A 13855-nucleotide genomic window follows, 5' to 3' on the forward strand; every position below is an offset into this window, starting at 1 on the left:
AAACAAGGCTTATTATATGGTTTAGCTTAAGTCAGTTAGGAAATGGCTTAAGTTAAAAGAGTCAGGAATCAGGACCTGCAGCAGAACCAGTCTCTGGGCAACCTAACAAGCACAGCTGGCCTGCATAGTAGGCTGCCTGATTAGCTACACTGCCTGATTGGTGGGAAAAGTCAGCAGACCATTCTTAAAACCAACAGCAATTTGGTGGTGGTTCAAAGTATTTACCTGTGACAGCTGTCCTGCTTGCTTGTTCTGATCCTTGCTCCTGTCTTGGACCCAGCCCCATTCCCACCTTGTCTAATTCTAGGTAACCCGGCTCCTACTCTCTGCTCTGATTTCTGACTTTGGCCCTGGCATCTATCTGCTAACTGGTGCTCCAACCACTAGGTATGGCTGTCTATAATCCACTCTCTACAGTTAAACTCAAATATCAGCTTCCACACAGGGATTTGCCCCAGTTCAATTAAATCAGTTTAAAACCTGATTTAAGTTTAATGGGGAAATTTTCTCATGTGACAAGAACTTTGTGTATGTGATTATCTGTAATTCAAGGGTATGCCAAACAGGCGATATCACATCTCACGTGATGTTCAATACTTCTTGAAAATAGCATCTAGTGCTACTTCAGAGCTTCTCTTTATTGGAATTTTAAGTCAAAAGGGGAGTGGGGGAAGCCTTAGGACTAAACTGCATTGGGTGGTAAAAGCCATTCCATAAAATGAGATTCCCAAAGCACTAGTCATGCCCTCCACACACTCTCCTATTCTGACGCATCTCTACACATCAGTGAGCAAGACCAATGAGTCACAAGTTCCTATGTTAAGGGGGCATGGCAGGGGGATCCCCAAAAGCCTTATCTATTAGGTCTGGAGCAAACACTGAAGCTCTGGTCCTGTGCCTCTTGAATTTCCCCAAGGATTTGGGGGGAATAGAATAGCAATTGCCTTAATGGTATCATGATCTGAAACCATCCAAGAGTAGGGCAACATGATGGTTAAATCACCAGTTGTGTTGGTATCTGTGACTAATGTTACCCCAGTTTCAGGGAATGTAATGTAGCTCTGGCCAGTTCATAGAAAAATAATTACAAAATAAATCATTTATTGATATCATCACTGCCTGCCAAAAATAAGAGCACCAGTATATATAATACCAATATAAGGAATAGAAGATTTTTAATGGTCTAGGAAGCATGATGATAAAGAAGTTATAATAACATTAAAACAGTTTCTTTTTAATTAAAGAAGCTTTACTGAATTGCAGCTCAGGTATCTGTGCATAAGTGGTTGCAGCTTTGTTTTCACTTTTGATTAAAGGAGCGGTATTTTCACTATAAAGTCCAAGCCATTCTGTAGGTAGGAGAAGACTGAGTTCATATAATGTCATGAAATTAGAAAAGTACCATCTCACATATAGTGTAGCAAATGAAAAGAATTCCTGAACAGTATGTAGGACATAGAACAGAAGAGAAATTCTGCTAGCATCCGTGAAGCAACCACAGGGCTGTATAATACTATGGAGCAATCACAGTTTGTCCTCCACACAATGTTTAGTAAGCTTACTAATAAAAGGCCAGATTCTGACACCATCACTCATGCTGAACAAAACCTTACTCAGCAAGTAGTCCAACTGATTTTTAGCAGGACTACTCAACAAGTAAACAACTCAGGGTAAGTAGGAGTGTTGGAATCTGGTCCTAAATAACTATTAGAAGACCAGTCACTAACAGGTACTGGTCCCTTTGGTCTAATGGGAGATACAAGTTTGTGTTCTCAGTCTAGTAAAGCACTTCAGAATTTGCATAGCTTTCAACACATTGACTTAAATATGACTCCTCATATGCTTAAAATTAAGCATGTGCCTAAATATTTTGTTGGCTCATAAACTACATGCAGGGAGAGGAAGGAAAATTTCTTCCTGTTCCCTGTGGAGCTCAACTGATGACCTGAAAACAATTTGTTAATGAATGTTATATACTTTGCCCTTCTGTGGCTCTTAAAATGCTCTGGGTAAACATTAAGTAGCTAATTCTGTGTACGTAGATGTATATTCTATTTGGGTGAAGTTTGGTACAGCAAAATTCACTTGATGTTTCAGCTTTTCTGACTTATACTCTTCCTTCCACTAGTGAACCCTGAAGATAAATACAACCCCCATTCTCTTACATATATTTAGTGTCTGCTTATCCATAATGTATCGAAACATCTTATGTTTAAAATGTTAGAGGCTGTCAAGATTTTACCAAAGTAAAATTACAGTTCAGCAATTAATTTTAAATATTTTCCACAAACTCAATACAAAAGTTTTATGAAATGAATAATACTGAAAGTTAACATTAGGTGTCAGTATTTTACATATTATTCAGTGAAAAATCTAGTGGAAAAAACTGTTGTATAAGAAATGAATATTATAAACTACATTTTCAAATGCTTTTAGTTATGATTGTCAAAGTAAAATCAGAAATAATTATGTGCTAAAGTAATTAGTTGTATACACCCCAAAATGCTTCTAGCTAATTATGTCTCTGATTTTAAATTCAGTATTCAGTACCACTGGATTTTAATTGTGATGAGATTTAATTTTAGGATGGTTGGAAGAAATTACATTTTCAAATTAAACTACAAGATGTAAGGATCTAAAGATGCAGGAGGGAAAAAATACTCTAGTCGTGTTGAAAAAAATGCCAGAGGACTTACAGAGATTTGTGACAATAAATGGGAATCTCATACCAAAGAGAAGGGGAGTCTGTGAGTTGTGTGTCATCCTTCTCTGAACAGGACAATTTAGTGTTATGTAGATTTCCTTAATTACTTGGGCTCAGATCATGCACAACTGCTGAAAAATCCCCGGGAAGTAGAAACTGCACAGCTTCTACTTGCAGAATTTTGCCCAGATACTATAATTGGAAGGATAGGGGGTGGCAGAGGGCAGAGTTTTCCTTCCTGAACAAACAGGGAATTCAGTCCCCTGAAATTGTTCATCTCTCAAGATGTACATGCACACTGAAGGAGTCACTGGAGGCCCTGTTCTTCTACAGCAGCTTCAGGTCCCCCTGGAACCTGGCTTCATAGCTGTCCCCAGCTGACCTGGGAAAATCGGAGGTACAAATCAGTGCCTGTACCAAATACCAACCATTGGTCCATGGGATATTCTGATGTGAAGTGTGCTCAATCTCTCCTATTGGAGTTCCATTTTAATTAAATATTAATTGGGCCAAATGAAGAGTGAGAACGATTCTACTGCCCCAGTAGCTATGGCACTCACCTGAGGGATAGCAGCTCCCCATTCAAATCCCTTTTTCTCATCAGGCAAGGTGGGGACTTGACCAGGGATCTTCCACATTCCAGGTGAGTACCCTAACAACTGAGCTAAAGGTTATAAGATACTTCTCTTCCCCTCCTCCCTTACCAGGTTATGTGGCATTAGTTGCAAGAAATTACTTAGGCCCCTGACCTGCCTGATTCTGGGAGAGTGGCACCCAGTTGTGGGTTACAAGCAGAAGTAAGTGCCAAGCTCCCAAAGAGGGGAAAGGCTTAGGACACACCCTTATCATCAGTGTCTCCTATGGTGGCTCCCCGCCTAGTGTGCTGGCTTTTGCATATTACATTCCAAGGTGATTAACTCTCCCCATACATTGTACAGGGAGCCTAGGTGATTTCCCAGGTGCCTAAATGTCAGTACTGAGCACTGCAATGCCTAAATCCCTTTGTGTCATCTGGCCTTAGTACCCACAGAAGGCTGTTGGTCACTTTTTCCAACCAGCCGAAGACTTATTTTCTATGCTAAGCCTAGACTTTTGTCAATATTTGTGAAATATATTTACTGGGCTTCTAACATTTAGAAATGAATAAGTTATAGGTCAGCAATTCATATTTTTATGTTCCTAGTTTTTATTACCTAACTTACTTGTCTAAGTATCATTTTATGTTTCTAGTTAAATATAAGTGAAAATTGATTGGGGGTATTTCTCAGTGGAATTCTATCTTTATTTCATCATAATTGCTTCATATTTGAATAATGACAGATGAACTGCTTCATTCAATTGCAGTTTTAAGGCTTTGAAGTCACAATAACCGCAAAGGATTTAAATCCTGAAGCCATTATTATGGCAGGGAAGACATCAGGGAAAGTGAAAACTTATGGTGTTGTAATTTTCCAGCAAGAAAAGTACTCGTATGGCTACACAGCTTCTTTCCTGGACAATTTGCTAACCTTACTAAAATCTACTAAATCAGTGAAGTGACCATCTGCTACAACTTCTAGCGCACCAAATGTCTTCTACAGTGCCCAGAAGAAGACGTTATAAATGTTGAGTGAAAGTCCATGTATTAAGTAAGCTTCTCTGTGGTTATTTTGATTTGAAGTCACATGCTAGCTACAAACCATTTAGAATTCTATGCAGCTACAATACTGTATTTCGCCAATAAAGAGTTCATTAGATCTTTTTTTTCTCTCTGACATTTACATCTAGTCCTGAGTACATGTTAATACTCCAAGGTATGAATTTCAAAGTTCCCTTTATCTCCATGTTCAGAAATTAATTAAACAATATGAAACTGCTTTAGAAAATAAGGAACAAATCCTGCATTCAAATATGTATCCAAAAAGTTGTTACATTATAACTTGATTGCAGGGTACAGTGCATATGGCCGCTCACTGAGGGAAGTTAATCAGAGTATTATTTACTTGTTACTTGCATTTTACAGAAAGATTTTAAGTACTTTGTCATAAGGTTAAAATATGACCAAATCGTATATCCAGCGAACTTCCTTCTGCTATGAGGCAGCATCAACGCAGAAGAGGCATAGCAAATCATTACTCAAAGTGACTCGAAGATGCAGATAAGCTTTATACAGGATTCCAAAGTATGTCTGGGGACAAGGAATGCTGACAACCCTTTTTCAGAAATAAAAGGCAACTGCATTCTTATCATCACCAGGTATAAATACAAAGATATATGTGGAAACTGTCCCAGTAATTTCCTAGTTAAAGCACATCTTAAATAAAAAGATCTCTCTCTCACACACACAACCAGCTGGTGATTCCACCAAAATTTGACAGTAATGACTCTCTGGTGGGCCTTCATCCTGGCCTAGTCTAGGAAGCCCTGACATGTACTATTTGCAACATCTTGTATGGGATTCAAAATTACATGGAGCACCGACAAAACTGTCTCACAGAACTGAGAACATCCATTACAGTGGAGAGAGTGTTGTCTAGTGGTTCCAGCAGGAGGATGGGATGGGACTCTCAGGTTCAAATTACAGCAATACATGTGTATCATGAGGCTTACTGGCAATTAATGATTGCAAAATATGCTGGGATATGTGCATGAAAGGTCCTAAAATCAGACATTATTTCAAAAAATAATGTGACCAGCCCCAGCCTTGACAGGTAAAATTTCTGTGATATATTTACTTTCTAAGTAAAGAGAATACTGTGGTACGGTCAAATATTGTGGGTCTGTAAATGTTTGCTTGTTTGGTTATTTTTAATGGAATCCACTGTAGAATGCGACGTATTGCTGAAAATAAACAGTTTCTGAGATAGGAAGTAGAAAGATAAGACTGGAAATGTCATTCAACTAAAAATTTGAGAATGCACCTTGTTAGGATGCCCCCAACGTGTAGTATTTTACTTTATCTTGCACATACTAAATCAGATGCCCTAAAATGGGGTCACAGATGCCAACACTAATGCTAGTCTATTTTTAGCCTACTGGAGCAGTTCAGATCCTTACAACTAGGGGACTTGGAAATGTCAGCACTTCTCTGTAGATGCTGCTAGACTTTCCGATAATGATACTTCCTGCCCAGAAAGCAGGATACAGGTCTCTTGAGAGAAGTTAGTTAGAAGGGCAACCCATCACACATGCTAAGTATTATTGTCATTGAGTCTGTGAGGGCTATTACTCTCTTTCCTGGATTGAGCTGCTGCAAAAGAGTAGTGGTACTCTCCTAAGCGCCACCCACAAAATAAGCTCTTCCCAAAGGAGATGCCATACACAGTAACGTATTAAAAATAAGGCCAAGCACGCTCTCTAGGATTATTTGGGCTCATCTCCCCCTTATTGGAGTACAAAAAATCCATGAGGTGCGCTGGGCTCCTCACGTATCTTCTCCTCAGGGAGGCAAATAGGTCCCAATGGGTTTTTTGAGCTTGCCTTGCCCATGGGGAAATCAAATGCCCTAGTGGGCAGTGTATGGCTTCTTGGACTTGGTTCCTTCTTGATCAGGTGAATAGGAAGTAGTGGTTTCTCCCAAGCCCGCTCTCTGGGTTTAGGATTCAGGCTTGGTGAGACTAACGAAAGAAGCATCCACTGCAGGACTGCTGCAAGTGATGGTTTGGAGTCCAGTGAGCAGACAAGAGACCAGATCAGTGGGTGACCCAGTTTGGAGTCAGAAGGATGAAGACCAAAGTGGAATGATTAAAAATAAACATTTTTTTAAAAAGAAACATGCCATAAAGATGCCTTAGAATCACAATTTGGAAAGGGAGCTTTCCCTCAGAAGAATACAGAGGGGCTGAAAATCTGGCTGTGTTTAGTTAGTTAGAACTATTTATGATGTTTCCTCCTGTATGTGTGATCCTATCCTTCTAGATGAAAGTCACTGTATAAATATGATCATTGAGTGAGCCCAGATCCTCAAAGCTAACTTCCATTTAAATCTGGGCCTAAGTGATTTAGGAGTGCAAGTTCCACTGAAAATCTTTGGGATTTGTGCACTTAGATGCTTTTGAAAATATCACCTGCTATCATTAAACACAAATATTATAGGTTGAAGCCATTGTTATGTAGTTGGTTCAGAGCTGACGGTCTTTCAAATCTCCTTACAGCATCTAATTTTCTTCTGTTACTATAGTGTCCTATCAGCTGAAGCATCACATGCTACAAAATGGTTGAAAAAAAATCACTGAGAATGGTTGAGGTTGGGAAAAAAAGAAATACCTCTTTATTAAAATTTACAAATTAAACCAATTGATCAAAGATTGTTATTCCACCTCAGGGTTGGAGGTGAGCTTAGTCCCTCATTTCACCCAGCCCATGGCTAGGAGCAATGAATTATAAAAGTGTGACCTTTGAGGAAGTGTAGATCTATAACATATCTCTAGGTTTCATTATTTTTGCACTTTCTTGTTTCAGCTGAGACAGAAAATACCCTCAAAAGTCTGGAAATACTGTGAGAAAAGCCTAACTTGAGTCAAGAAGAAAAGGAGTACTTGTGGCACCTTAGAGACTAACCAATTTATTTGAGCATGAGCTTTCATGAGCTACAGCTCAGTTCATTGGATGCATCCGATGAAGTGAGCTGTAGCTCATGAAAGCTTATGCTCAAATAAATTGTTTAGTCTCTAAGGTGCCACAAGTACTCCTTTTCTTTTTGTGAATACACACTAACACGGCTACTCTGAAACCTAACTTGAGTCAGTATTACCAAAGTTCAGACAATGGAGTCTGTTATCTTGAGGTTTTCCAAATGACTCTTGTTTAGCAGCACAGACCAAACAAAATCTCCAAACTCCTTAAAGTTCACCCATCACTAAACCAGACTCATTTATTTTAATGCCGTTCATTAAAATGAATAATGTGTATGACTTTTGTTTTCAATCATAAGAATCTTTAAAAAGTAATTGCAAAATACAGTATCTTATAAATCTATCCTGGAAAAAGGTAGGCATAAATGGGTTGAAAATAATGTTTTACCTCTGGTTGCCTATTCTTATTATATAAATACTCTTTTCCAGAAGCCTATGAGATTTGGCTGTGTCTTCTATTTTTTTTTCTTTTTCATATTTAGAGAACGTGTAAAAACTGGTTTAATTTCATCAAATCAAACATTCAGTGAAAGCTAAGGCATTAGCTCTGCAATAAGACATCAGTTTTGCAGGGCTATACATCCTTTGAACTTAGATGACATTGTCTCAGAGGACAAGATGTTTGATGAGTTTTATACTTTAAAGCCTCTAGTAGGAAAAATTAGTCTGGAATCTGTTTCTGTAGAATGGGGGGAAATCATTCAGTCTTCAAAAGATCAGGAAAAAAAGGTCATTTTCTTTTTCCCTTAAGTATCTTTCTTTCACATGCTTATATTGGAAGAGGTTCAACAGTCATTAATTTAGGGGCTTATTTTTCCAGTGATTCAGGGGGGATTTATGTGCACCCTGCCCTGAATACTAAGGAGAGGGAAAAAATCTTTAGAATGGAAGGATAAAGGGATCTATTGTCAAGCTGATCTCATAAAATCACTGCTGACTATTTTTAATCTATTCATGTAATATAAAGAACTTAATACCATATTTAAAATGTCAGTAAGCATGTAATACATATGCTAGATCTGATGGGAGGTACTGTTTTGTAGTGAGTGAGCCATAACATTATGGAGCAGTGGTAGCCACTGTGTGGCTTTAAGGATTATGATTACTTTGCATTTTGGCCTTTGCATTCTGGCACATGCAGGAGCAACATTGCAAGGTGCTTTTCTGTATGTGCAGAACAACATGAATATTCACATGTATAAGGTTATGCACGTGCTGAAGTACCTTGTTGAGCTCAGACCTAAAAGCCCAGTTTTCCCCCAAACTCAAAGTGCTGTGTAAAAAGAGATGGCCTGTCTCTTTTAAGGGTAGTGGAGACCCTCTTCTAAGTCATGGCCCCTTTAAGAACATGTAGTTCTGAGGAAGATCACCAGATCAAATTGGGAAAGGGGGCCCAGGTGCCTGAGTTATGTGACTACTGGCTAAGATTATAAAGGGATGCTCTTAGCTCAGTCAAGAAATAGGGAAGGAATGTCTAGAGTTGGGGGTGACTGGCAGGGAGGCTCTCTTTTGGAAGAATCAGAGTGACAGTAGGCTGGGGAAGCCTGCCAGGATTCATGCACAGCCCCAAGAAAAAGTTATGGACACCCTGCCCCAAGGAAAGAAGAATTTTGAGTTGAAGTTCTAAGAAGATATCTTGGGATAGCTCTCTCCAAAGAGGCCCAGGATCCATAGTAGAACTGGCAGAGAGCTCCTTTGCTCTGAGGGACCTGGAAACCCAATAGAAATGGTGCCTCTAGCCCTGAAATATGGGTAGAAGCCCTGAGAGAGGGTTTGAACCTGGAAGGGCCAAAGGAGCTATCTGTTTATTTTGTGAGGGCTTAATAAATTTCATTCCTAGAGAGGGACAATTATGTTAACACTCCTGGCTGTGGACATTGACAGGGGATCTGAGGCATGGTGACTGCAATGCCAAACCATGAGACAACATGTTCTGGGCTGTACCATTCATCCTCTCTCCTCTCTCCCTGAAAACTAGCTTGCCACCTCTGATCCCACAGCAGTTGGTCTGGGAAGCTTGGTAAAAGTTAGGCATTATGGGCCCAGATCCAGTGCTCTGGATAAGGGGTACACAGCACAGGGGAATAAGGATGCTTTAATTTATGGCAACAGCCTCCAGAGAATCAGCATGGTATATAGCCCTGGCCGTGTTCCCTATCCTGTCCCCTATACTGGCAGCAGAGAGGGTGTAAGAGCTGCTATCCTGGCTCTTTAACATTAAAAGAACCCCTTACACTGGGGTGATCCTCCCATGACCATTTACACCATCTTTAGGTTAAGAATATGCCAGCAGCATAGCGGTGCTTTGTGATACGTCAGTCTAAATTTGACATGGAAGGGGTTAACTAGGGGCTCGTTAAAAAGTGTTATAAAGGAAGAAACAAGGGGAATGGTGAAGGAGGAGCCCTGATGGGGAGAAGGAAAAGGCAATGTCTTCTTGGCCAAGCCACTGGGTCAGGAAACAAGGAGAAGATGAGAAACTAGAGGACTGTCATGCTTAACAGCTGTAAGGTAGGAGCTGTTAGGTTTTTATTTTTCCCTGGTTAAAGCAAGCTTAAGTTATCTGTGGTTTGCTTGGACGTTTCTAAAAAGAGACTCACTTCTGATTCCAAGTATGTTAGGCTCTCTTCAAAACAAGTTTAATTTAAAGTGGCTGGCTGAATATTTGTGCAGAACTGTTTTCACGGCTACATAGGGCAAGTTCAAAAATTGTTTGTAAATATTTATAAATGTAGATTGATGTGGATATGGGGATGTAGGAAATAGCGCAAATATAGCAGGGAAGAATTCTGAGAGGGCACATGTTGAGGGTGAGGACTAGGATGGCATGGACTATTGGTTGGGGGCTTGTAGTTGTGCTAGCAGGCCTTTAATGAAAGTCGATGGAACTATGCCCATTTACACCTGCCAAGGATCTGGCCCATGGTATTTAGAGGTGTGACACTATGGTCTGCCGTATATACAACCATGCACTAGGAGAAATTTTTACAAACGTCTCTGTATACAAAGGAGACAATAAGGGTGAGACTAGAATTTGAGAGGAAAGAAGGTCTTTTCTCTTGTGGTTAGGTGATCCTGGCTCAGTTCCACAAGCTGTCTGTGTGATCTTGCAAGAGCCACTTAATCTCTTCCTCCCCTTTTGTAAACTGTGGATAATAATCCTTCTTTTGTCTTGTCTATTTGGACTGTAACTCTTTGGTGCAGGGATGGTCTCTCTTATTATGTGTACAGCATCTAGCACAATGGGGCCCTAATCTCAGCTGGTGCCCACATTTTTACAGTGGTAATGCTCAAATAAATAATATTTATTTTGCTAAAGTAAAAGCCCTTTTAGCTCAGACTAGCAGAGATTAGTATATTGGCTTTAGTTTCCTTCTGAGGTTCATTACATATTGTGGGGGAGGGAACAGGTTTCCCCTGACTTCTGTCAACTGCTTGTTGGGTTTTCAATATCTTAGTTTCTCCCACTGTGGGGGCCTTCTCCACACTGCTGAGGGAACTAAAATTTTGGGGACACAGCAGCAAGGGAACAGGTAGGGTAATATTATTTTTAATTGGAAGTATTAATAGTTTCCACTTAGCAATAATGAAATTGTTATTTCATATGGAGTATGAAGTATGCCCTGAAGTCACTCCAAAATTTAGATCTTCAGTGTGCTATGCACTGAACTGTTGCGACTGCTGTTGAGGAGAGGCATTTTATACCATACATAACTTCGGAGGAATTAAGATTATTTTTAAACACTTATCACACCTTTTTGCACTTTAAGATAAAGGTATGATATAAATGAGACTTCACATGTAATTTTAAGAATATGATGATTTCCTATTGTGAGTCGTGCCAAGTTCAGGGCAAGTGCACCTGTATTCCCCTTCCTTTGTCCAGCAAGGACACCCACTCTAGGCTCCAAATAAAGGGTAATATTTCTAAAGGTAGAGTTCTCCAGGGAAGAAGAAAGTATAGACATATCCTTGTATTGTCTGATCAAGTAAAAAAATCACAGAAGATGATTGGGATGGACATCCTGGATCATCTAATCCAACTACCTGCTTCAAGCAGGAAGGACCCTGTACAACTTTTTTCATAAACTTGGTACTGAATCCCCTAATTTAGTATAATTACAGTCTTTAGCAAGCTGCCCTGTCCTCCTCCTCCTCTTCTCAGTTCAGCTGGAGCAGCACAGCCTCTTCTGGGAGCTCTCCAGCTTTTGGAAATGAGGAAAGCAAACCACCCTGTCTCCATAGAGAAGTTTCACGTACTCTTTCTTCCTTTCCATTTGTTTCTTTGTCTTTTGCCTGGAGGTGGCATCCAACCGGTACAGACACCATGTGTTGTGGTGTGGGCAAGAACAAGGACTACAGAGAGACCATGACATAGGTAAATACTTTACAAGTAATAGCCCCCAAGTGATACAAATAGTTGGCATTGCTTCCAGGTGTGGTATGAACTGCATTAACTCTTTACGTGCCTTGCAGCACAGTGTATCTCTACTTCTTATTGGCCCTGTCTATAGCATTTGATACTTTGATCACTTAATACTCCAGTCCTTCAAAAGGCTGCAGGAATGAACAGAAATATCCTGAAACATACCATATCTTTCCTCTCAAAAAGAACCAAGGGGCAACTGGTCCTTATCACTTGGAGTCCTACAAGGCTCAGCCCTCTCTCACATGTTATTCAGCATCCATATGAAGCCATTGAGATAGTGGTAGAAACAGCATGGGCTGAAGTGCCAGAAGTACTATAATTTCTATAAAAAGAAAAGGAGTACTTGTGGCACCTTAGAGACTAACAAATTTATTTGAGCATAAGCTTTCGTGAGCTATACCTGAAGTGAGCTCAAATAAATTTGTTAGTCTCTAAGGTACCACAAGTATTCCTTTTCTTTTTGCGGATACAGACTAACATGGCTGCTATTCTGAAACCTATCATAATTTCTATACTGTCTTTATGTCAAATATAAACAGCAGCATATCCCAGCTTTCTCAACACTTCGCTGCAATGATCACTTGTATGGAGAGTAGCTGGTCACAATTCATCCCAGCTAATGCTGGTAAGAAGAGAGAAGTGCTTTGAAGAAGGCTTTTAATTGAACCTGGCTGCAACCTTCGCTATGGAGCAATATATTAAAGTAGGGTGAAACAATCTGTCTTTTCTTTTAAGTCCTTTACTGTGTGATGTCAAGTTACCTTTTTTTTGACACTCCTGTACTCCAACCCTAGCACTTTTAGCACACAAAGTTCTAACAGCACAGAAATGTTTGCACTGCATTTGAAGTTTGCATGCTACTAAACCCAGTCAAATAGTCTTTAAATAATGCATCAACATATATTTGTTTTTACTTTTTTTTTTTAGTACAGTTTTACTTATAAAGATGTTTGGTGCGTTTCTGTCTTCAAATTATCAAAGATGTGACACTGGCCTTTAACATATCTGACAGCACTGCAAAGTAAGAGGTACACAATCCAAAATACAAAGAACCTGAGATTATTTTCTTTTATCCACATGCAAATTTCATTAACATTGACTTAATCATTTCTAGTATATGTATTTTAAAAGATTAAAAATCAGATTTGTTTGGGCTGGGGAAATATGGAATGTAAATAGGTTGGGACAAAGAAGTATACACTGGAGGAAGGGCTGAAATTTATTCTTCCTTATATAACTGAGATCCAACAAAAGAGACTGATCCAGTAAGATATAAAGTTTTCATATACCTCTGCTCTAAACATCTAGACCACTTTGCAAGGTACAGCTGTATCCATAGCTTTTGTCTGATACTGAAATCAGCACCAAGAGATGCTCTAATTTTAGCCCAAAGTAACTTTTTTCCAAGAAGGTGAGTGTCCCCTCGTACAGTGTACGTTTCTGACCTTAAGTCACTCCAAAATTTAGATCTTCAGTGTGCTATGTATTGAACTGTTGTGACTGCTGTTGAGGAGAGGTATTTTATACCATACATAACTTCTGAAGAATTAAGATTATTTTTAAACACTTACCACACTTTTTTGCACTTTAAGATAAAGGTATGATATAAATGGGACTTCACATGTAATTTTAAGAATATGATGATTTCCTATTGTGAGTTGTGCCACAGTTCAGGGCAAGTCCACCTGTATTTCCCTTCCTTTGTCCAGCAAGGACACCCACTCTAGGCTCCTGGCTCCTCTCTTGTGCAGAGGCCCACCTCTCTCTCCTTCCTGGCCAGGATTTTTCTAGGATGCACAGTTCCCTGCCTACACTGAGAGTTCCTCAGCAAGTCAGATGACCTAAGCAGGTCTCTATCTGGGCTTTGCTTTATCCTCAGAGGCTATAAATGTCATACTTTCCCACAGTTATAAGGTACCACACAGACCTTTCTAATCAAGCACATTTATTCTTATGATGAAAGCATTACAGAGAAAACATTAAAACATAAAACAACCTACACACATGCTAACAAATGTACCAAAGATTCCCCCTCACAATACCAATAAGAGCCCTGGTAGGTGAACACAGGTTTTTCTGTGTTAGCTCAGAACATGCACCCCCATGCAT

This window comes from Lepidochelys kempii, chromosome 11 (genome assembly GCF_965140285.1).
Source record: "Lepidochelys kempii isolate rLepKem1 chromosome 11, rLepKem1.hap1, whole genome shotgun sequence".
Taxonomy (NCBI): Eukaryota; Metazoa; Chordata; order Testudines; family Cheloniidae; genus Lepidochelys; species Lepidochelys kempii.